The 25,752-nt window shown below is 42.5% G+C and overlaps 2 protein-coding genes across 23 annotated transcripts in view; one reads left to right on the forward strand and one right to left on the reverse strand.

Moving 5' to 3' along the window:
• Nucleotides 1-17,432, reverse strand: part of CCDC92 (coiled-coil domain containing 92) — a 34,985-nt gene extending 17,553 nt beyond the window's left edge. For 2 of the 4 annotated variants that reach the window (XM_054443993.2, XM_054443988.2), the window contains exon 1: nt 17,294-17,432. The gene's annotated coding sequence lies outside the window, so the exon portion shown is untranslated. Of the gene's footprint in view, nt 1-2,143; nt 2,277-17,293 lie in introns of all 4 variants that reach the window. The other 2 variants (XM_054443991.2, XM_054443990.2) reach the window with 2 other exon arrangements.
• A 31-nt stretch (nt 17,433-17,463) lies between these two features.
• Nucleotides 17,464-25,752, forward strand: part of ZNF664 (zinc finger protein 664) — a 102,728-nt gene continuing 94,439 nt past the window's right edge. For 4 of the 19 annotated variants that reach the window (XR_010122754.1, XR_010122750.1, XR_010122759.1 and 1 more), the window contains exons 1-2: nt 17,464-17,586; nt 18,663-18,797. The gene's annotated coding sequence lies outside the window, so the exon portion shown is untranslated. Of the gene's footprint in view, nt 17,587-17,852; nt 18,112-18,208; nt 18,289-18,662; nt 18,798-25,752 lie in introns of those variants that run through there. The other 15 variants (XR_010122761.1, XM_054443995.2, XM_054443994.2 and 12 more) reach the window with 12 other exon arrangements.

Raw genomic sequence — 25,752 nt, forward strand, 5'->3', positions numbered from 1 at the left:
CCATACAAACAGTTCTACATAGTGATACTTTCCTTTAATGGAAGGGGAAGTAAGCAGTTCATATCCAACTGGTCTTTCCATTTCCACCTCAGATTGAGATTACTGCCAATCTTAATTGTCTACTAGTTGATAACTAAAAGATACAGTGATCCCAAATGCCAAATCATCATTCATCCTAATGAAATAGGAAATACTTACTTAATCTTAGCACTTGATGATCACAATCTAAACCAAGTTCCTAGGCCAAGAAGATGTGTTCCCTTGCTTTAAAAATCTCAATCTCTATGGTTTGCCAAACAGATGGACCAATTCACCTGACTTAACTGATAGGGCTTCTTTTATCCATTTGTGGGTCTGCCTAATTATAGTACAGGTTTTAAGGAAAGAAAGGTATTCAGTAACTGAAGCTCTATTCACCTTTTTTTTTGGTGGGTGGGGGGACAGGGTTTCTCTATGTTGCCCAGGCTTGACTCAAACTCCTGGCCTCAAGTGATCCTCCTGCTTCAGCCTCCTATGTAGCTGGGATTATAAACGCCAGACCCCTCACCTGGCTCTATCCACTTTAATTTAGCCATATTTTTCCTTTATTACTTACAAAAAGTAAAAGAGTTCATGCTTTCATTAGCTATAACAGGCATCAGAGAAGATGACTGCCACTTATAGAGGAAAGAGACATTATCCTTGTGATGCGGTAGAAAGAGCTCTGCCCAGTCCCAGCCATGTCATCTCGGACGGTGTAAGAATTTAGCTACCCATCAAGCAAAAGCAAGCCAACTCCTCCGATTTGCCCGTCTATGAAAGGGGCCCACACTGATTCCTTCCGATGTCTTGAGACAGGGAGGACATTAGAGATCTTTGAAATTATTAAAATAGTCCAACAATAGTCACTTCAGTAAATAAAGTCACCATGACCAGGCATTTAATTTTAGTACTTACATACCTTCTGGTGATCAATAATCAGATATTTGTTTTTATTGAACATTTATTTATTTGGAATAACACAGCTTAAGTACCAATATTTTTAAAAGATAAACTTATATTTTTAAGAAGGCATTTACCATTTTCCTAGATCATTTCCTAGAGGTTATTTTTTGTTTTGTTTTTTGTTTTTTGATGGCTTCAGCATGTCCATTTAAGGGTGTTTGACCTCTGACTTTCCATCTAGTGATCTGAGAGCTCCAGCATGGATTATTCAGTTCTTTACAAGTGTCCTTTCTGCAAACTTCCTGTGCTGTGTAGAATAGGTGAGGCACGCTTACTGACGGCATTTATGACTGACCCCCATAAAGTTCTTCCCACTCACAATCACTCTTTATTATGTCAGGGAACAAGAGAATTCCCAGAATCATATGTTTCAGCTCTCCGGGAAATCATGCATTAAGTTCCAGGGGAAGGGAAAAGCTTCCCACAAAACAGCTATCCATTAAGAATGTCTGTTGTTTAAAATGCACCAGCAATTCTAACATCCAGAGACGAGTGAGAGAACGGTACAAGGCAAATAGGTGTTACTTTAGGGCTGTCTTTGCAACCAAATTTTGATCATCATAGATAAATGAGCCATTAGTGCATTAACCCAGTCAAAATAAATGAAAACAAATAATGACAAGTGAAATAAGGGGCAGGACAACTGTATTTCACAGATTACATATCAGCTGTGGCAGGAGAGTGAAATAAATTGGGGAAGGTAGAAAATCACTACATCTGATATTCATTAGGATTTTTCAGAGAATGAGAGGCAATCCAGTATTTTCTTATGCTTACTGTCCTTGCCTTGTTAAAGGTCATCACTTTTCATTTGCACTTTTTCCATTTGTACAACTGACTGTTTTTTCCTCTTATATTTGACCTTGTGCCCCCACAACGGGGTTAATTATAATCCTTGGTTCATGACACACTCTTTAAGGGCCCACTTTCATTTAGATACTTTTACAAATAAGCACCCAATGTATCCAACATTTTTGGAACTTAGCAATTTTGGTTTAGAGTGCCCAGATTTTCCATTTGAAGTTCGAAATTCTTAGGTTGGATGTTTCAGCATCTTCTGGTTGATCCAGCTCTGGTGAAGCCTACTGGCCAGTCAGGAGCCTGGAGAGTTTGACTTCCCAGTTTTCAGAATGGACAGGATGGTCACCTGAGGTCATACCTGGCGGCCATTGCCCTTGCTGGTTGTGGGGGAGTGTGAGGCAGCTTCCATCTTCGCAAGCAGCTGCTATGTGCATGCCCCACGATGCCTTTCAGTTGGCTCTGCCTGGCTTCTCAAGGGTGTGATCACTGCACTGTAAAGGATGGTAACAGCAATCATGTTTGAGGATAACTGTCCTAACACAGTCCCTAGGTCTAAGGCATCTGGGCAAGAAAATACTCAAGGACATTTGTTAATGAGAAGTTGAAAATCATTAATCAAAATAGTAAGTATGACCATTATTTACCAAATTTCTATGCACCAGGCTTACAGATGATCACTTAATTCTTTTCTTTTTTTTTTTTTTTTTTTTGAGATGGGGGGGTCTCGCTTTGTCGCCCAGGCTGGAGTGCAATGGTGTGATCTTGGCTCACTGCAACCTCCACCTCCCACGTTCAAGTGATTCTCGTGCCTCAGCCCCCTGAGTAGCTGGGATTACAGGCATGCACCACCACACCTGGCTAATTTTTGTATTTTTAGTAGAGACGGAGTTTCGCCATGGCTGGTCTCGAATTCCTGACCTCAAGTGATCTGCCCACCTCGGCCTCCGAAAGTGCTGGGATTACAGATGTGAACCACCACTCTCAGCCTATTACTTAATTCTTAAAACAATCATGCAAGGTAGGTATGATTATACTCATTTTTTATTTTATTTTATTTTATTTTAGAGACAGAGTTTCACTCTTGTTGTCCAGGCTGGAGTGCAATGGCATGATCTCAGCTCACCACAACCTCTGCCTCTCGGGTTCAAGCAATTCTCCTGCTTCAGCCTCCAGAGTAGCTGGGATGACAGACATGCAACACCATGCCCTGCTAATTTTGTATTTTTAGTAGAGACGGGGTTTCTCCATGTTGGTCAGGCTGGTTTCAAACTCCCGACCTCAGGTGATCCTCCCGCCTCGGCCTCCCAAAGTGCTGGGATTACAGGCATGAGCCACCACGCCCGGCCAATTAAACCCATTTTTTAAAGAATGGAGGCTCAGACGAGTGAAGACACTTAACTTGCAAATCCTAAGTGCATGAGCCAAATGCAGATTCTTTCCAAAGGCTGCCACCTCCTCTGCCTCGTGCCTTCCTGAAGTGCTCCCCAATTCCAAACTCAGGCTGTTTGGAACCACAGGCTCTCGTGGCAGCTCTGGGAGAGAAGGACGAGCTGCCTCCTCACATAAGTGGTCTGTTCAGCTGTTTCCTGTGCATTCTGGAACGTTCGGCCCAAGTGCGGCCGCTTGAGTGCAGTGGTAATGCTGCTGCTGACCTCCCTGGCGTCACTGACCGTGGCAGGTCCCGCTGAGGCTTTCCAGGCCTTGCCTCATTACACCCTCACACTGCTCTAGGATAGGGGAACTGAGGCGTAGAGAGCTTAATCTGCCTTATTGAGATCATACATAAAGTTGGTATTTTTTTGGTGCTTTGTAGTTTCCTCTGCCCTTTTCAAGGAAGGGGAAATTGTGCCTATGACAGGCCTACATTTTTCCTGATCCTCTGGTCAAAACTCATGTTAGCTGAATTTAAAAGCATTCAATGACAAGATTTTCTGAAGAGGTAATGTTCTCTCCCTCGGTTGCACTCTGGATGAAAGTGGATCACACAGATGAGCTGTACTGGATCTGCGAGCTATAGTGGCATAGCAGGGTAGGATTAACCCCCAGGCTCTGGATCCAGACCACCACGGTTTGCATTCTAGTTCTGCCCTTCGTTAACGATGCAACCTTGGGCAAGTCACACGTAACTCCCGTGCCTTACTTCCTCATCTGCAAAATGGAAAAGCAGTATCTACACCTCATTAGGATGTGGGGGAAGATTGAGTTTATCTAAACAGATGCTGTCCAATGGAACTTTCTGTGATGATGTAAATATTCTATTCTCTGTTGTCCAATAAAGCAGCCACGCCAAGTGTCTGGCTGCCAGGCTTTCTTTTTTTTTTTGAGATGGGAGTCTCACTTTGTTGACCAGACTGGAGTGCAGTGGTGCAATCGCAACCTCCACCTCCTGGGTTTAAGCGATTCTCCTGCCTCAGTCTCCTGAGTAGCTGGGACTACCGGTGCGCACCACCACGCCCGGCTCATTTTTGTATTTTTAGTAGAGACGAGGTTTCACCATGTTGGCCAGGCTGGTTTCAAACTCCTGAACTCAACTGATCTGCCCGCCTCGGCCTCTCAAAGTGCTGGGGTTACAGGTGTGAGCCACCCCATGCGGCCTTAGGTGCCAGGCTTATAGATGATCACTTAATTCTTGAAACAATCAGCAAGATAGGTATGATTATGCCGTTTTTAAAGAACTGAGGCTCAGAGATGTGACCACACTCTTCTGTAGCTGTTGCGGCCACATGTAGCTATTGAACACTTGAAATGTGGCTCATGTGTCTGAGAAATTTTTTGTTTTTTGTTTGAATTAAAATGTACTGTCCCCATGAGGCTAGTGTCTACCATGTTGGGCAGCACAGATCTAAAGCATTTAGAATCATGGCTAGAGCTATGTGTTTACTATCACTGCTTCAATATGGAGAGTCATCCAAACAGGGTTCATTTGCTCCCAGATAAACTGTCATGGGACCTGCTGTGGCCAGTGCTCACTTTGTACTGCTGGAATAATTTAACAATTTTTTTCAACTGCCATCATCATTATGCCATTTTATGTCTTCGTAGTATTTATCACTATCTAAAGTTAGGTCGCTTATTTATTTCTTACCTTATTAGCATGTAAACTCCAGAACAAGGACTTTTCTGTCTTGTTCCCTGCTATTTCCCTGCCACCTACAATAATGGTGCCTCTAGAAACCTGGGCTGGGCCTTTAAGAAAGGCTTCTTTCTAGAAGGTGCACATTAGTGGTGATCTCACTCAGCACTCTCCCCGACCCCATCATTAGGTACTATGCTGTATCTTGTATTAGTGAGCATGAGAGGGCTTAGAAAAATTTCTCTGATTGCCATAATGGGAAAGCTCGCAAATAAAAAGAGTAAAAAATTATCAAGCCACCTAAAAATGTTCATTTCATTTCTGTGGAAAGGAAAATGTGGGCTTGTTCAGGACTTCCTGGAATTTGTGACATACAGTATCTTCTCTGGTGCAGCTTACTGACACCTGGAAATTTATCTTATGAACCAAGTATGTGAACTGTCAATGCTGAGCCTGTGACATGGCATTGAAACTGAGATGCGGCCGTGTCGCATGTAAGCTCATGATTCAGATCATGCTTTCTGAGCTCCTCAGTGGCACTCAGCAGCTCAGAAATTCAGGAAACGCCTGTCATGAGCTTGGATGACGCTTTTCTTGGTCTGTGACACAGTGAGAAAAACGAGGACAATGCAGTGAGTTTTCCATTAAGCTAACTTTATTAGACTCAAAGGACAATTCTTTATTTTCATTTTAGAACTGCCAAATTTAAAAGTGCACTGTCCCATGAATTCCAAAGCCTAGTCACCTAGCCACTCTAATCACCAGGATGTTATGGGGATCCCCAAGAGCTTAACGTCATCTTTGATTTTGTTTTTTAATTTGCTTTTTGAAGTTTACAAGGCCTTTACAATAGGGTAGGCAATCGATTCTCCTTTTAAATATGCATCTGGAGGTGAAAGATCAAGCCAGCCTATGTTTCTAAAGTGCTCACTGTGTACTCAGTCCTATGCTTACAATTTACTTGGGGATATGAGACTCAGCCACTAAAGTACAAAGAAAACAATGTATAATTAAATCCTCATGAGGCATACACCAAATACAGGAGCCAGGGGAAGGCTGTCCATAAAGGATGAAGGGCTGCCCATCATAGCACTGGCAGCTCTCTCTTATCTACCTGTCTCTCCTGCACCAGGCTGCGTAAATCCCTGGAAGACAGGGGCCGGCCTCAATTATTGTAGCATTCCTGGTACCTATGTGTTGCCAGACACATGGACGTATCCAATAAATGAGTGAATAAGGACTGCAGTGACAAAGGTTTTACTCTGAAGAGGTTGGAATTAAACTGAGCCTCAAAGGATGGGCAGAGTTGGGACAGGAGGAAGCATTTCTGGTGAAGTAAATATGAATTAAGTTTTAGAAGGAACATGAGACCATTAAACTATCTGATATGGAAAGAACATTCTGGGGAATGGTGGAAAATAAGGTTAGATAGAAAAGCTAGTGTCAGATTTAAGTTGTATATTAAAAGCTGCTCAGAAAAGTCGAGATGGAAAAGATAAGCAGTGGGGATAAGCTGTGTTTTTACTCAATAGAGGCAAAATCGCCACTTAAGAGAGTTTAGTCCGGCAGGCATGATGCAGGGTGAAGCAGACAGAAACTGCGGTAGCGACACAGCCTTTAGCTCCAGGGGAGAAGAATCAACATGGAATCACCTTTTACTGAGGGCTCAGTGCCAGGTACCATGCTACGTACTTGATCAACACTCTAAGGAGCAGATATTCTTATCCTCACTTCACACATTAGCAAATAAGCTTGGAGGGTTAAATGACTTCCTTAAAGTCACACCTAGTAAGAGGCAGAGCTGGGGTCATCCCAAACCAGTCTGACTCCAAAGCCTATGCTCTCAACTAGATAATATACTGTCCCTAAATGAAGACGAAATGCTGCAACCCTCTAAAATATAAAAGTGCATATCCCACACAGCCTGAACACCGTTTGGCTAATATTCCATTTGCTAAACATTCTCTTTTGCCCTTTTCTTTCCCCATATTTTAAGCTGTAAGCTTCTCAGGTCTACTCTTTCGTGCCAGATGCTAATATAATTCCAGTGCTTATTCTTGATGCTGCTGCTTATGGAAAAAAAAATCAGAAAAAGAGAAAATGCTTCTTCTCTCCTAAAGCTGCAGAAAAACAGATACTATTCTGGGTTAAAAAGCTAGTTCTCTTAAAGAGCTACAAGCTTACTCTGCTATTCTGTGCGGAAACATGTAAAAATGTACAATTCTGTTTTGTTTTTATTACCAAACAAGTATTTTAAGACGCCTGGGCTTTAGAGATTGTTGCTGAATCCTTTCAAATATAGCTTTGAACTTCTAAATGTTTGCTTTTTAAATTGGTTGCCTTATTTACTAATTTATTAATAATACAATTTCATGTGATATCTTTTTTGAAGACAAACACTTAAGATGTACTGGTTAGCTGGATAAGGGGCTTGGGGTTTCTCTCTTGATACAGAAGACTAAAACAAATGCAGATACTGACAAATTCTTTATTCAAATGTAGTTTGAGTTTTTGCCTGCTTAAGTCAACAATTGATGCTGCGATTCAGAAGGCGGAACAGGATGGGGAGTAGAGAGAGGAAGGTGGCGACTCTGTGCTGAGACATAACATAATCTGGCAGTGGCAACAGTAATCTTCATGTGGGTCTTGGAGAGGAGCTGGCCTGCTTCTGCAGTCTGACTCTAACCTGCTGAGAACACCATCTACATATGGTTTTTTGTTCCCTCAGAGAATCTACAGTCATTGTTTTATGGCTGATGCAAGATATAGTTTTTTTTTTTTTTAAATCTAAAGAACAGATGGAATTAGCGTGTAAGTTTTCTGATATGAGGCAAACTGTAAGCAGTCGGAATTAATGGAAGAACACAGGGTTCTCATCCTCCTGATGAATCTTGAGTTTGATCAAGTTGGAGCAGTGGTTCTCAGCTGGGACAACTGTGCCCCCGGGGGGCATTTGGCAATGTCTGGAGATGCTTTGGGTTGTCATGAGTGTGTGGGTGGGTGCTACTACCATCTAGTGGGTAGGGGCCAGGGATGCTGCTAAACAGACCACAATGCACAGGACAGCCCCATAACAAGGATAATCTGGCCCCAAAGGTCAAAAGAGTTTTGGTTGAGAAACCCCCAGGGTTAGGGTCAATCTAATTTAAGGTAGGTCTTTTCTCCTCTTTGGACTTGAGGTTTATCCTGCTCTCTCTGGGTTTCTGGGATGGCTAGTAAACATAGCGTATGGCACTTTTGGGAGGGCAAATTCTCACCACACGCAGCATCCCTCCCGTACCAGAGACCTGCTAACCCCGGAGGAAAAGGCGACCAGCAGGTGAGGGGACAATAGGAGCCTATCTGAGTGAGTTTCTTCCTTGTATCTTACACGCTCAGCGAGGCAGGAGTGCAGAAAGGGACTACTTTACCTGTTTAGCTAAAATGACTGGAACACTGGATCAGCATTTCCTTGCTTTCTTTTGCTTGGAAGAAAAAGGATTGCAAATAAACTCCAAATTGCCTAAGAATGTAATAATTTTCTTCCCATTTCTTGATAATGTGAGATTTTGCTTTTCTTGTATGAACGCTAAAGTGACCTGAGAAGTGAAGAGGGTGAGTGCAAGATAAATCTGGAATGCAATGGGGACTCCAGTGTTATGGTTATAAAGCTGCATATTTCCACAGAAATTAAGTGGACACATCGCAGCTGAGCTAGGTGTGCAGTTTCCACAGGAGTACTCTATCTAATGCAGGCAGGAAATCTCCAGGAAACTTTGATGTTTAAAGGCTTTAATATTTCTTCAATGCAAAGAGCTTTGTTTTTAAGGACTTCACTAAATATGTAAACCTTAAGAGAATTTTAAAGACTCCCAATAAATATATGAAATCATGTCAAAACTCCTAATATTTTATATATACTAGCACTTTAAGAAAGCTTTCCAGGCTGGGAGAAATGAAAGTACAGGTTCCATGGTCACCCGGAAACCCTGTTTACAAGAGCCATAATTTGAACTTTGTAATTTGCAGAAATATACTACAGAAATTGAAGTAATTAGTGTTGCGCTGGTAAATCTTAAAATGGTTTTCTACTTGGAAAAGGTCTTTTCCAAAATAAAAACAATTGCTCAGGTTATAAAAGCAGTTTAAAAATAAAGTTTAAACATAACAGGTACAAACTGAAAAGTTATTTATCCTTTTTTTAAAAAAGTGTCTGTGTTAACAACAAGGAGGCTATTCCAATATAACACAGAAGACTACATAAATTATTCAAGTTCTTGGTACTTTTAAAGAAAATCCTTTCATATCTATTTTTGTGAATTTGGGGGTGTAAGAGAAGGTTATGTCTTCTATATGGGGGGGTGATATAAATTATTACAGTTCATTCTGTCCATAAAGGAAGCATCTTTAAGCAGCTTTGAGCCAGACACTGTGGAGGACACTCAGAACACACCAACAAATAAAAGAGATAAAAATTCTGCCTTTGTGGAGCTAATATTTGGGAGTGGGGGTGAGGCACAGAATTCATACAAAAAGTAGAATTTTTTCACAAAGGCTAAATTAAATGGAACTTCCTAAATTCTTGACACTTGCCTTACAGAATAGCTCAATGACTACCTAACACCATGATTTCAGAGTAGGTGAATCTAAACCTGAGTATACAAATTACAGGGAGCTGTAATTTAAGAAACTAGTATCTTTATAAATTGCTTTTTAAAAATTCCAGACAATATTACACATTATGACAACCAAGAGTCACTCTACTTCCATTAGCTGAATAATGTTTTAAGACGCCACATTTCTGACAATTTTAACTAACAATTGCATTATTTTTTAATGTAAATTTTGTTTTCTAAAGTTCCTAATTCCCTTTGTAACAGCAGAATAGTGAGGCAATTAGTTAATAATTTTTATTTACCTAAAAACTAATAAAGAAATTAAAATTCAAATAGAAAAAACATCTCATCACCTGACAATCCCCACGCATGAGCTGCAGGGTCTTTTTTTGAATATTGGGTCTTTTTTTGAATACTTGTTCTTAAAGCTCAAATTATGATGGTAAAATCAATTGATGTATTAGGACACCTGATATGTCTGATAACATTTGAAAACTACAATTTTAAATCACTATATTGCCAGTTAAATATACTGTTTGGAATGACGTGTGTGCTTGTACGTGTGCATCGAGATATAGTGAGGTAAATCAATAAACACTTGTGTATAATTGAGGAGACAAGACTAACCACTCACAGAAAAGTATATTGATCTTTGGGATGCAATCTCTTCTCAATAAAGAGGAATCTTGATTCATCTTGACCTCTGTATATTCTGTCCAGAAGTCAAAGCTTATTGCTCTCACTGGAGTATGAAGTCCTGCTTTTCTTTCTCACTTTTTCCTGACTCTCTTGACTATGGACAATTGTGAAAACAGTGAGGGCTGCACGCTTTTGGAGGAGCTTACATTTCTCACAGCCCTCATGTAACCCATGTTGGGCTGTTTTGGAAATATACTTCCTTTGGTGAATAACACGGTCAAGGTTATCTATGGTCAGTCATCTTTCTCAGACTGAACAGTCCCTTATGGTGGCTCCTTCCCACACTGTCCCTGTCCTAGATCAGGCCCCACATCGTAGAAGGGAATATAAAGACTGTCAGGGTTTCAGAGAGTCCCTTGGTAGCTCCAAAGTGCCTTCATCTTGCTCCTGTGCCCCATGGCCTGGTACACACCAACAAGAAGGGATGCCAGGGAAAATCGTATGTAGGTGGCATGCTCCAAATTTACCAGTGTAGCTCAACAGCACTGTGTGAGTTGTTCGACCTGTCCATTCATGTTGTGGGAAGTAGCCATAAAGACAAAGAGAGCAGCTTATCTATGGATGGGGCTGTGGGGTGGGAGGCAGGCATTTATAAGCATATTCAGATTAGTTTTATTCAAATGAGAAAAAATGGGTTTTCATGTGAATGCTTTAGTAATTTCACTGGGTGTAGAAGATGCATGCAAAGGCTAACACAATGACTGTCAAAAAGACTTCTGAAATATTTTATTTCCAGATTTGGTACATTAAGTGTGTCTATTTGTAATAGGAGTACATAATTTCCAGATTAGATTGTAAACAAAGCTGTAAATCCCTACATATTCATCAATGCCTTCACTGTCTTGTCCACAATCAGAAGAGTTGGTAAAATGTCCAAAAGGAACTGTGAAAAATAACCTAGCCAGGAATTTTCAGAAACTGGACTGAAGTGGCTGGATTCCCTACCTATAAATGTAACCATGAGAGTTGTGACAAAAATCTGGGATCTTCACCTAAAAAACTGAGTAGGCTTTGGAGGCTTCTGGTTACATCCCCAATGATAGGACATTCCATGCGAGAGGAAGCTGTGTTCTTTTGAGAAATAGCTAAGTCTTGCACACTGATGGAAAGCACTGATGAGGGTGTCAGTGTATCTCATTCCCAGGTTCACTCTGTGGTTCAGCAGTGCAAATATCACTTCAACCTTCCTTCAGGGACTCTACAGTTCTGCTGGCTACTAATCTGCCGAAGATTCCCAGTTTCTTCAGTAGGAATATGCTGGCCCCAACGACTTGACACCTTCTAACTAAACTCAGTTTTCCTCTAAACACAGGAATGGCTAGTTTGCTGCTTTCCACTTAAATTTCAGACTCAAGATGGTCACTGCACAGGCAGGTCCCACTGGCATCCTGAGACTACTTGGAAAGGCACTCTGCTCTAACCACAGCCTGCTAATGAGTAACATTCAGTGCAGTGTTCTAGAATTAGCCAATGGTCATCCAAAGCTCTGAGTTCCATCCTGCAAAAAGGGATGAGACACAAGAACACCTCCAAATAGACAGCTCTCAACCTATCTCCAAGGTCTCACTTCTAGCTTTGTTTCTACTTGGATATTTATTTTGTCTCTCCCCTAAAAACCTGCCTTTGCCCTCAAACAATACGGTTTGGCTTTGTTCACCTCTGAACTGGGTCCTGATACCACAGTCTTACTGTACTAATAAACTTGTCAAAAACTGACTTGACTGCTTTATTGATGGAAAGCAATTCCTCACTTGAAATCTATCACATTGCAGAGGCTGAGGAGGATTACACATCCTTCCTCCCCGGAGAGCAATAAAAATAGGGCATGTCAATGAGCAAGTACCTTAATGCCAGAAAGCTGCTGCTCTATTCTACTAGAACCTTCTGGTCTTGTCACAGGGACTCAACCAGAAGATAAAGATGACTCAGTATCGGATACTGACCTTCCTTGAAAATGACAGGCCAAACCTAATAACTTCTGCTATGTTCTCATCTATGGGAACACAAAACTGAGCAAAAAACTCCAACCTTTCTCCATCTTTCTTATCAATGTGCAAGACTTGGCTATTTTTAAAAAGTGTATCTGCTCTCCCATGCTACTAGCCACCGAGGCAGAAACACTAGCAGTGCCTTTCATCTGGGTTGATGTGTGTGACAGCCGAAGAGAAAGGAGTTACAAAAAGCCTCCTTCAATGTTTAGGGTATGGCATGAGCCTAACCTCTTACGTTCATTTATCATTAGAAAAATATGGAGAGCCTAAGATAATTATGCTATGTATGACACAGATGGAACTTTCTCTTGGGAACCCAGTGTTTTTACGTGTCCTCTGCATTATATCAAAGATGGTCTTTTCAGAGTATGATGCCACAGATTTCTAGGTAAAATGTGCAACTTTAAGAAAGACAGTATTGTAATAATATTGAAAATGACAATTTACATGTAGCGTTAATGCTTACACAATGTTACCTAAGAACATGGGCTTTAATGACTTCTCATAAACTCTCTTACCTGCATAGTAAATGAGAAGGGCACAGGATGCATTTAGAAATAGATTGGGGAAGAAATCTGAAGAGCAAAGGATAATGGATTTTATGCAGACCTAAATTTAGTACCTTAAGTGCTGCCAAAGAGGCAACAAAAAGAAAATTTGTAGAAGCAGAGTATTATGTGCCTTATATTCCATTTATTAAAAGTTTTCTTCTGTCGTTTTTTCCCCTTTTTGTAAGCAGCTTACTCAGGCTTGCTCTATTTGGTGCTAACCAATGGAAGTTCACTGCTCAGTCTTGAGAATTCAGCTAGAATAAAGAATTTCAGAAACAAGGACAAAACTTACTCCTTCACAGAAGAGTAGACACTTCTTGCTTTGTAGTAAAGTTCTTTCTGATAAAGCAGTAAGTTGGGAATAATCATGAAAGTATTGATCTTGGTCGGCTCTCCAGTGTGGAAATTTGCATGTAAACTGTTTTCTGATTAACAAAGAAGTCTTTTAAGATGTTTGTGCGATCCCTTCAGAAGTCATGGCTAAAAGCTTTAAAATGCAACCTTTAACCTTGAAAATGCTGCTTTCTAACTGGTTGCCTTATTTGCTAATTTGTTGTCCTGGTAATAATATTTAAGTAGTATCCGTGATTTTTTTTCCAGAAAGAATAAACACTTAAGGTTTTATTTCTTGGTTGGCCAGAAAAACTTGATATTCATCTCTTTTCCCTTCATGCATACAGCATAAATAAATGGTATATTCCTTGTTCAAAGTTTGAGGAGTCTTAGTCACTTATCACACCCAAAGTCAGCTAATGGGTAAGAGACACAAAAGCATGACACAAACTCATCTGCTACAGAATGAGAGAGAGTAACTATTTTAAAAGACATTTAAAAAGTTAAAAGCATGAGACAAACTCATCTGCTAGAGAACAAGAGAGAGTAAACTATTTTAAAAGACGTTTAAAAAGTTAAAAGCATGAAACAAACTCATCTGCTAGAGAATGAGAGAGTAACTACTTTAAAAGACATTTAAAAAGTTAAGTCCATGCAGACATTAATTCAGAATTGTTTTTTCCTCTTCTTCCTAAACTGGAGAGGTCAGATCTTGGTTTACCTCAATGGGCCTCATTACTGTCTTGCTGCACTTCAATCCTTGTGTATTGGGCACTCTGGTGTTCACAGGCAACTCTGCTCTGCTTCTTACCCACAGACTGGAGTCCCCACCTCATTGACCCACTTAATACATGTATTAGATTGACACTCAGTAGCCGAATCTTTGTTATAATAGATAAATCATTATTCCCATTGTTGATAAAACCGTCATTCTCAAGATTGGTTTCATACAAATAGGGCACATGTTTTTCTTCTTCAAACACAAAGCTCCAATTCCCCTAAGCTTTTCGGCTTGCTGTAATTCTACTTCTTGGCTTTGTTTTACCTTCAGCTGCCAGCATATTTTAAAAACCATGCAGACATACTGAAAAAACATCCAATGCAACTTAATGTAGGTGGATATGACTGGACTTTTTGCTGTGAAACTTGAGTCATGTTTGAGTAATGAAATAAACAAACTAAAATGCGGAGCAAGCACAAGAATCATCTCATATCATCTCTTATCCAGTCTTTTTTTTTTTTTTTTTTTTTGAGACGGAGTCTCCATCTGTTGCCAGGCTGGAGTGCAGTGGCGTGATGTCGGCTCACTGCAACCTCTGCTTCCTGGGTTCAAGCGATTCTCCTGTCTCAGCCTCCCAAGTAGCTGGGACTACTGCGCCTCCACGACCAGCTAATTTTTGTATTTTTAGTAGAGATGGGGTTTCACCATGTTGGTCAGGATGGTCTCGATCTCTTGACCTCGTGATCTGCCCGTCTCGGCCTCAGGAGTGAGCCACTGCCTCTGGCCTTATTCAGTATCTTTTAAAAAATGTTTTCAGCCAAGTAAAAGAATGATTCACCTTCACAACTTGCTGGCTCTCCAAAGAATGACTGGCACCATCCCATTTTTTAAAAACAGCTTTTAAAAAAGACTTTTCTGCTTGCCTTCCTAGAAAAGGGTAATTTTCCTCTTGATTCAATGTTTATTGTAGAAAATAAAGTCAAAGAAAGAAATACAAATCATGTATAATTAAAAAGAGTCTTTTAAAACACATTGAATTCGAGAGTGCTTTATTCCCTGTAATGTGCCATACAAATGCAAAGCACGACTAAGAATCATCTTTGATAGCAGGTGGGTCTTTAATCTACTAAAAAATCTTCCTAGGGTTCATGTAGGTGTCTGCGGATGTTGCTACGTCCACAACTGTAGAAGCCAGCGTAAGAAAACAAAAAACAAAAGCCACAGTGCTAAAAGGGAAGTACAGAAGTCCTCAAATACAGTTGCCATCGGAATACCCAGGAGTCCCTCTCAGAAAGACCCTCCTATACCTCTGTGATACCTCCTAATAGCCACTCACGCCAAGTGGGGAACCAGCTGATCCCAAAAGCCCCTAGGGAAGGAGCAGCCCCTTCTTTCCACCGCTAGTTCTCACCATAAACAAGTTTTGCGTTCATATAGAAGTGAAATCTGTTTTTCTGTACTCAATAATTACTCAAAATAAATGAAATCCCTTGCTGCATGACAGACCTTCAAATATTTGAAGACAATTAGGACACAGCCACTTCCGTGCCCAAATCCTTCTGCAGGTTGAAACATCAAAGCTGAAGATGTGGAAACGGGTGTCATTAAGTTATCACCTACCTAGCCGGGATGAAACTTCAATCTGACTCAAACATTTACTGCAACATTGGTGTGTGAAGATACAAAGTCACCTAGTCACTGCCCTTGAAGGATATGGAATTCAGTAAATTCAGTAGATATAATTAATCTTAGTTACCAAATGTGTGCCCACTACGTATTAGAAACTATTTATGGCTGACCTTGTTCCAGATAGAAGGAAAAAAGTTCCATGACTTTTCTTGCCAGAAATACGAGAAAATGCTTTTTTAAGTATTTTTTAAAAGCATCAACACTTTATTAAGGTCAGTATCGTTGCAAAGGCATCCTACCAATTAGGTAATTATGTGGAGATCAGTTTATCCAAAGATAATTGGATAAGTTGAGATCAATTTATCCAATTTGGCAATTTATCCAACATGGCAGATGAAAGAGTTATAAACCCAAGATGAATGATTCGTTTTTCAAAGAGTTAATAAAAATATCTAATTTCCAAAAAAACCTATTTGTTAAACTGATGTATTTAAAATGTGTTACAATAAAAATCTCACACAAATAATTGTCCTGTACTTTAGATCTTAAATGTACCTAAACTAAATTTACTGAATAATTATAATACGCAGAGGAGTAACAAAACTATTTTAAGATTTTTCAGTGGTGTGTATGTATATGTACGCATACTCGTATATATAATCACGAGTTTTAAAGCCTTCTTCCAAGCATATTTCACATAAGATGAACAGTTAGCCAAAACAGTTACATACATTTCAAAACATCTTTGGAGGTAAAAGGCACTTTAAACGTTAGCATCTTTTTCCTTACAATGCAATGGCGAGAAAATGCATGGGAATTCTTGATGAACAACAAAAAAAAGAAAAGTCGTTTTATCAATACCAATGCTCTTTAAATAAATTTCAAACGTAAAAGTTTTAAAATGGCAATCCTAGTTTTAATACTCTTACAGGTTTCTGGAAATGCGTAATATGTTAAAGTATTACAGCCTGGTAGCTTGTATTTTGTTATAAAACCGACTACTGCAACCTAAGCTACAGAGCACGGTTATATTTTCTCTCTGGCCGCCTAATTTTCCTTAGTGGACTAGATCGTACTGCTAAATACCAAAACTTGAAATGAAACAATACAGATCAGCATGAAAACCTAAGTTAGAGAAACTCACTCGCCGTAGCAGACGGCAGCCCAGTAGCCAAGCCTGGAGCTCTGCTGCGTTTGTGCATTCTGCTCCGTTTCACGAATCACAGGCAAATCGTTACTCAGAGTAAACTAAAGCCGCATCAAAGCTTTAGGAAGGGGCTGGCAGGTAGTGTACTTACGGAAAGGCTACCAGGACGGGAGGCGATATAACTTGTCAGGGAGGGTCTCTAAGGTTCCCCGGGTGGTAACAAGCATTTAAAAAGGCGATGTGGATTCAGACGGCCTCCTCCCCACAGCATCCCAGACAAAGCCGGGCTAGGCCCCGGGGCGCTCCTGGTGCACCTGCAATGCGGATCCCTCGCCCTGCGATCCCACCCCGGGGCAGCCAGGAGCGCCCCGGGACCGGCCTCTCCTCCCCCTTGGCACTGGGGTGGGCGCGCGCCGCGGCCGGTCCACACCCTGGACTGGAGCCCGGGCCGGGGAGCCCCCTCCCCAGAAAGGGCCGGCGGACCCCCGCGGAGGCGGGCGCGGGGGTCGCCGAGCCTCAGGGACCCTCTTTCCCCCACTCCGCCGTCCCCCGAGTTGCCTTCGCCCGGGGCCACCCCTGCCCCTGGGGGAGCTAACGCGGCTCCCAAGCCCCGGAGGTGGGGCAGGAGGACCCCGTCCCCCGTCTCCCGGCGGGGAGGGTTTTTAAAGTCTTCGCCACGAACTCCGAAGTCCCTGCCCGGCCCCTCCGCCCCCGCCGGCGCTGCCAGGTGAGCGGGGCCGGACTCGACACACCCCGGGCCCCGCCTCACCTGCGGGCGCCGCCGTCGCGTTCCTTCAGGCGGCTGCCCTGTTAGGCTCGGTCCTCCCGGCGGGCGGCGGCGGGGGCCCGTGGCCCATGGGCTGGGCGGGGCGCGGCGGGCGGGGCTGCCTGGGCTCGGGCGCTGCCCGGGCCGGGCCGCCGAGGGAGGTCAGTGGGCACCGCCCGCCCGGCGCATCTCGCCCGCTCCCACCCGAGCGCTAGCCGCGGTGCACCCTGGGAACGGGGCCGGCGGCTAGGCCTGCCCGCGCTGACCCGGCGGGCTAAGCGCCGGCGCGGCAGCGGGTCTGTGTCTGCCGGACTCGGCGGGGGCGGCGGGCCGATATTCACTTGGCGAGGAGGGGCGACGCCCCCTTCCGCCCGGCTGCGGCGGGGCAGGGGCGAGGGCCGAGGGGAAGGGAGGGTCGGGCCCGCGGGACGCAGGCGCACAGCTCAGGTGCGGCCGCACTGCGGTTGCCCTGGGTAACGCGGCCCGGGCGGGGGCGCGGGGAGGAGTGAGGGAGGCGAGCGGGAGCGCGCGCGCCGGGCGCGGGGGTGGGGGATGGCCGGGCCCGGCCCGGCCAGGGCTGGGGGGCGGGGGCGGAGGCGGGCGGTGGGGGCGCGGGCCGGGTGGCCGCGCATGCGTGCGGCCCCCGCTCCCCCGGGGCTCCCCGGGCTCGTGCGTGCGCACGCGCGCTGTCCCCCGGAGGCGTCTGGGTGTGCGGAGCGCGCGCGCGCGCGGCTCGGAGGCGCACCTGTGAGGTGTCCCTAAGGAGAGGGAGGTGGGTGCGCGGCGCCCGCGGCCTGGGGCGCTGACTCCCCTCACTTGGAGTGAGTTCTCGGCGGCCGGGCTGCAGTCTTTCTTTCTTTCCCGGAGGGAGGCGGGGGCCGGGGGCCAGGGAGCGGGCTGGGGGTGGGAAGGAGGTGGAGTGGATTAAAGAAAAGAAAAACAACCCATCCCGGAGGATGGGCCTCGGGCCGGCCCGGCCCTTGGGGATGGCGGGGAAGGTCAGAGCGGCTCCGCGCAGCCGGGCGGGCCCCGGGCTGAGAAGCCGCCCTTCGGGCCTCGGGTGGTCTGCCGCGGGCCCGCAGTGCGGGGGAGCGGGGCCGGGGGGCGCAGATGGCGGCCGGCGCGAGCGAGGGCTGGGCGGCGGGCAGGGCGAGGCCGGGCGAGGCCCCTCGGGAGCCGGACTCCCGAGCCAGGCTCCATTGTTGTTGGAGCCGAGGGAAGGGGGAGCGCGGCCGCCCTCGTCGCCCGTGGAGCCGCTCCTTGGAGCCCTTCCAGGCGGGTCCCGGGAGAGGCGGTCATGGCCGCGCCAGGGGACCGGGGAGCCGGGCGACTGCGGAGGAGCCGGCTGCATGGGGTGCTGTGTGTTTTTCAGGGCGCCCTGCGTCCGGCAGAGGAGGCGAGCATCCCGCTCAGGTGATGAGGAACTCCTCGCGTAACCAGTGCAGAAGGCTGCTGCCGCCGGACGCCTCCATTGTTTGACCACAACAAGGGCCGGATTCTCACCCAGGTAAACTGGCTGCCGGCGCTGTCCACTTCCCTCTGACTCCCGCCTCCGCAGGCGTTCTCACCCCTTCCAGGACTCGACTGCAGTTTTCTCACTGTCCCCGTCTTCTCATGAACTCCGTATACCCCCCTCCCAGACATTTTCCCATCCGGATCCATCTCTCCGCCACATCCCCGCTCATTTCCCCTAGAACTCAGCTCCTTTGTGAAACCTTTCTTGCCGAACTCTAACAACTAAATCTCCCCGGGAGCCTGCTCCGAACTGAACTGTTCTGGTTGCTAGATTGCTTATGGGCTGTCTTATTGCAACAAAGGAGACCAGATACTGAAAACAGATTTCCGAGCTATTGCCTTCTTCAAGGAACGTTTTCTGATATTTACAGTTTATTGTTTTCACAAGATGAAACGGTTTTTAGGCATTTTGTCTTCTTATTTAGAGAGGGCTCCTATTTCCTTCATAGACGCATAGTTTTTTAGAGCAGGAAATTGACCTTGTTCAACTCGCAGGTTAATTAAAAATTTAAAAATTAATTTTAAATTAGCAGAGTAGTACATTTTCTTTGTAAAAACAGCTTATCACAGAGATGGCATTTTGTCTTTGACTATCAACCTCTGTCTCCAGGGATGCCGACTATTATGTGTGTGGTGTCTATCCTTCTAGATCTTTTGGAGTACTTTTACGTGTGTGCACTTAACATCATTTTTGACTGCTTTAACAAGGACTGTTGCACCCTAACTTTCAATTTTAGCATATAATGCTTCAAGTCATTTTTTTAACAACTGCTGCACCATGTTCCATAGTTTCAGTATATCATGGTTTAGCCATTTCCCAAATTGATAGCAGTTTAAGTTTTAACTTTGAAACAGCTTTTTCGCTGGTGGTGGTTCTCTGATGAGATGAAATTTCGGTGATAGGAGCATACATCTACGCTAATTATCGAGATTCGGCATTTATGATGAAGTTCTCTTTTGGTTAAGAAATTTACATGTGGAAGCAGCCACCCCTCCCCTATGGTAGTTCTGACTCTAGCACTTAGAAGTTGTGTGACCTTGGGAGGACATTGAATCACACCAAACCTCGGTTTTCTTTTCTGTAAATGGCCTGCTCTGTCTTCTCCGTAGAGTTCAGTGATACAGTGCGTATGTTTTGTAGAATGTAAAGTAGTATATAAAGGTTGGTTTTATTAGCCTTTGTTATCCAAAAATTATTTGCAGTATCATTTATATTTTTTGACCAGATGTGTGTGTATCATATCATATCACAGAGCACTACAGATAGTCAACTTTGAATGCTTTTTAATTTGTGATTTTTTAAATTAATTTTTATCAAGTCCTGACGATACATTAGTCTTCTTAAACAATATTTTGCAAAGCATTTTTTCCTAGGGCTTTCTTTTCTTCCTCTTCTTCTTTTAAAAAAAAAAAAAAAGAGAGAGAGAGAGAGAGAGGGTCTCTTTCTGTTGCCCAGGCTGGAGTGTAGTGGCATGATTCTAGTTCACTGCAGCCTCGGACTCCTGGCCTCAAGTGATCCTCGTGCCTCAGCCTCCCCAGTAGTTAGGAATGACTACAACCATGTGCCACCACACCTGGCTGATTTATTTTATTTTATTTTTGTAAAGACAGGGTCTTACTATCTTGCCCTAACTGGTCTCAAACTCCTGGCTTCAAGCAGTCCTCCCAAAGTGTTGGGATTACAGGTGTGAGCCACTGTGCCCAGCCCCTAGTGCTTTTACATACCTTAAAAAATAAGGCGTATAAATTAGTTGACTGTGATTAAACATATTAGCAAACTGAACACTAGACAATACTCTCACTACAATATTTAAGCTTATTTCCTTAGAGTTGTAAGTTGTACGTATATTTTTCTGTGGCAGCAGCAGATTCAGATTAGCTTTTATGTCCTTCAGGGAAAAGGGATTGTTACTAAATTTGCAGGCTGTATCAGAAAGAGTTTTAATATTGAGATTTAATATTTCAATCATTTAAATAATGATTGAATGATGTGATGGGTAACATTTTAAGATGTACGAGATACGATTACGGGCTTTGTACGTATTTTTCTTTCTTTCAGATATGTATGAGTGCCTGTAGTGTGGCCAGCAAAATCAACTTATTCTTGTTCTCTTGAAGCTTATGATCTGTGAGGGGGAGGGGATCGGAATTTAAACACAATCACACAACTACACCTGTGATCACACACTGGTATCTGCTGTGGAAGTTAAGAAGCACCTGCTATGAGGGAGTATAAAAAAGGGGAGACCAAATTTTAGATTGGAGAGAAGGGGCCTAGGAAAGGCTTTTCTGTATAAATAAGATTTAAGCTGAGATTTGAAGAGTGCGTAGGTGTTAGTGTGGAGGGAAGTGGGGGATAATTTTCCAGGCAGAGGAACAGCATGTGGGAAGGCCTCAAAGTGGGGAAAAAGCTTTGCCCATTCCAGGAACTGAAAGAATGAATGTGGATAGACTATGGAGGTGAAGGGGAAGAGTGGCTAGGCCAGGGGCCAGATAAAGTGGGGTCATGTAGGGCAGGTTAAAGTGGTTGTATTTTATCCCGAGTGAAATGGGAAACCATGATATGGGTTGGGATTTACGAAGAGGAGTGACGTAATCAGATTTGTATCTTTAAACAGCCACTCTAGTCGCTGCATGCAAGATGTGGGGGCGTGTTGGGCGTGGAGAGTAGAAGTGGGGAGACCGGGTTGGCCGTCTCAGAGGGCTGTCTGAAAGAGACATGAGCTTTCCCTTGGAATTCACATTGACTTCACGTTACCAGCTACACTAAGGTCAAATCAATGTTTGATTAAAAAAAAAAAGATCCTGGCCGTGCACAGTGGCTCACACCTGTAATCCCAGCACTTTGGGAGGCAGGTGGATCATGAGGTCAGGAGATCGAGACCATCCTGGCTAACATGGTGAAACCCTGTCTCTACTAAAAATACAAAAAATTAGCCGGGCGTGGTGGCAGGCACCTGTATTCCCAGCTACTTGGGAGGCTGAGGTAGGAGAATGGCGTGAACCCGGGAGGCGGAGCTTGCAGTGAGCGGAGATCATGCCACTGCACTCCAGCCTGGGCAACAGAGGGAGACTCTGTCTCACAAAAAAAGAAAAACCCCACAAATCCTTGTTTCTAATTTTTAAGAAGTGGGGATAAATAAAAGTAGCAATAAAAAGGTACTTTGTATGCAAAAAGTACACATAAATGTTAAACTAGTTGTCTACTTAAAAGTATCAGCGAGTCAAATTAAAAATTGGGACATTATTTAACAAGGTTTGTATGTTTTGACAAAGCAGTAATACATGAGGTAGGAGTGAAGTGAGGCTCTAAAATGAAGGGAAATATTTGTAGATGCTATTGACTAGGAAAACAATAACAAAAATTATTAGACAAAAAAATTGATGGAGTGACCATGTATTAGTATATGTATAAAATTAGTAGCTTTCTGAATACCAGAAATAACCTACTAGAACCTAAAATGGCCAAAAAAAAAAAACAAAACCCTAAACAAGAAACTGCCTCTGACCAGGTTGCAGCAAAACAAGTGAACCGTGTAGGCACAACCTTAGAGAGTCAAGTGTGCACTCTGTGGAGGAGACCATAAAGTATCCTGAAAGGTCTGAAGGGGTACCTTGAACAGAAAGAGAGGCCATCTTCCGGGCTGTGATGTCTGCATGTTATGGAGATGTTCATTTTGGGGTGAACTTGGTAGAATAATTATGAGTAATGAGGTGAGACAAATATATTTAAACATATTATAGAGCCACATTCATTCAAACAGTATCATTCTGGCTGTAAAATATCCATATAGGTCACTGGAACTTATTCAGCACCCCAGAAATATACTTTTTTATATGGAAATGTAGTAAATAATAATGAAATCATTACAAATGCCCCCTGAGTCTAAAGAAAATGTAAGTAAATATTAAACATCTGGAAAGAGGAGTTTTACATGCTAAGGTGGATGGAGCACATGCTTTAGACTCAGATGTATCTAAACTGGAATCTTTTAAGTGAGGAAAATAATCCCCACTTTGCAGGTGTTATGAGAGTAAGAGATAAAGGGCCAGGCACCTACAGGGCACTCAAATCTGTAAGTAGCTGCTGCTATTAGAAACAATAGAGAAAATAATAATTAAAAATTAGTGTATTAGACTACATAAAAATTTATTCTTTAGGAAGAGAAGGGAAAAAAAAACCCAAGTCATAAGGTGGAAAATATTTGTGGCAAATGATAAGCTAAGAGTTAGTATTTTCAATATGTAAAGAACTCATCCAAATTGGTGAAGAAAATAATGAAGAGCCACACACAGGTGGTTTATAGGATGTGAATAGACGGTTCACTGGATAGAAATATAACTTGTGAAACACTGGAAAAGCTGTGTAATTCATTAATAATCAAATGACTAATTACTGTATAGAAAAGTTAGATTCTGTTCTGAATAGCAGCAAAACTAGAAAACGTTTACAAGTAAGACATAAATGTACCAAAGCTTTATGAAGAGAAGTAAAAACTTTTACCTAAATGATTTAAAAGCTAACCTAAATAAATGGGCAGACTTGTTCCTGGAGGGGAAGTCATCATTGTAAAGATTGCAGTACTCTCCAAATTAAACTATGATTTCAATGTAATTACAGTTGAAATCCCAGTGGGAATTATTTTTGGATGCTTGATAAATTGCTTCTAAAACTCTTTTATAGGAGTAAATGTCCTAGAATGGCCAAAAAAATGACAAATGTTTTTAATGGAAAAGTAGTGTTGGGGGATTTGCTATATGAGACATCAAAGCATACTGAAATGCTGCAGTAATATAAATGGTGAACACAAGAATAGACAGATTGACGCCTGGAGCAAAGTAGAATCCAGTAACAGAGCCATTTTTATATCGGAATTTAGGATATGATAAAGTTGGTATTTTGCAACAGTTGGGAAATTATAATTCAGTATGTTGTATAGGGATAAATGACTATTTAGAAAGAAAGATCCTACTTCATCACATTCAAAATAACTTAGATGGATTAAGGCACTAACTAAAAAAACCTATCAAAGTATTAGAAGGAAATATAAGAGAATTTGTTATGTAGAAGGATACACTGGAAATTATGTGTTTTAGGTAGGCCATTTAGGTAAGACCAAGACCTGAAATCATAAATGAAAGGATTGATAAATTTGACTATAATCACAGTTGATAATTCTGTGACAAAAAGCATTACAGAGTGATGGACTGGGAAAACAACCTGTAGCATGTATAAAGGATAAACAGAATTAACAAATTAGGTAATGAATTGAGGATATGAATAGTTCTTAAATAAAAGTGTTCAAACAGTGAAGAGAAATTCAACCTCATTGTGATTAGGAGAATGGAAATTTAAAAACTAGATTTTTTAGTTGGGAGGAGGGCATCAGGCAAAAAAGAGACACCTAATACATTGTTGGGACATAAAATTGTTCCACGTTTTTAGATGGCAATTTTGGCAGAATTTTATCAAAATAAAAGTACACGTTGATTTAGCAGCTACACTTCAAGGAATCTGTGCTATTTTCATAGGAGGACATACGTTAATATAAACAACGTGTATTGCAGCATCATTTATAATGAGGAAAAATGGAAGATAATCACAATAAATTTTGGTACCCCTATACTGTGGAATATCAAGTAGTGTTTTGTTTTTCGTGGGGTTTTTTGTTTGTTTTGTCTTGAGACAGGGTCTTGCTCTGTTGCCTAGGCTGGAGTTCAGTGGTACGGAATGTGGTTCAGTGTAGCCTCAGCCTCCTAGGCTCAAGTGATCCTCCTGCCTCAGCCTCCCAAGTAGCTGGGACCACACACACACACACCACTACACCTGGCTGATTTTTAAATTTTTTTGTAGAGACGGAGTCTCACCACGTTACCCAGGCCAGTCTTGAACTCCTGGCCTCAAGTGATCATCCCGCCTTGGCCTCCCAAAGTGTTGGGATTACAGGCATGAGCCACCATGTCTAGCCTATTAGTTTTTTATATAGAGAGGTAGATTTGTATGTACTGACATAGCCTGTATGGATGTCTAGAATATACTGTTGAGCCAAACAAGCAAGCTTAATCTCATTTTTTGTAAGATACAAAACAAAATAATGAAGGGTGAGTGTGTGTATATGTATATATTCTGAATAAGAATTAGAAAAAGACTAGAATACCTGAAAACATTTAATTCTGATTACTTCATGGGAAAAGCCTAGGGGACACTGGTTTTTCATATCACACATGTTTGCATTGCTTCAGTTTTTTTTTACAATGGGCATTTACTTTTGTAATGAAGATGTTACAATTTATCACCAATTTCATAAAGGTCTAAATTTAGACAAAAATATTCAGTACCTAGTACCTAAGAGGCTGTGGTAAAAATGACACACTCTTATGTTACACTGGCCATATGTGTCAAGAGTCTTAAAGTCATTTACATTTCTTGATGGTCTAGGAACCATCAAAAGAATATTTTTAAATACAGAGAAAAGCTTTCTGCACAAAATATGTATATTGTAGAATTATATTTACGGGCACAGTTGGCAGAATGGTTATGATACATCCCCTATATCATGTATTTAGTGGCAAATAACATTGCCATTAAAAATGTTTATGAAGAAAATACATTAAAATGCTTATGATAGTGTTAAGTGGAAGGAAATCAGGATGCACAGTTGTATACATGATATAATTAAAACGCCCCCAAAAAAGTCCCAGCAGCCTTCCAGTAAAACCTATGAATGGCAAAAATATGTAGAAGAAATTAGATGGAAATCTTAAGAATTGTGGACTTCAGTAGGATGTCGGGTGATTTAAATAATCTTTTTTGTATTTGCCAAGATTACATGTACCTGTATTACATGTATGATGGAACATTTGATTTAACAAAGTATATTATATCTGGGACATGATAGCTACATGGCAAATAGACATGAGCACTTTTTTTTTGGTTAAAGCCATAT

This window comes from Pongo pygmaeus, chromosome 10, assembly GCF_028885625.2.
Source record: "Pongo pygmaeus isolate AG05252 chromosome 10, NHGRI_mPonPyg2-v2.0_pri, whole genome shotgun sequence".
NCBI classification, from domain to species: Eukaryota; Metazoa; Chordata; class Mammalia; order Primates; family Hominidae; genus Pongo; species Pongo pygmaeus.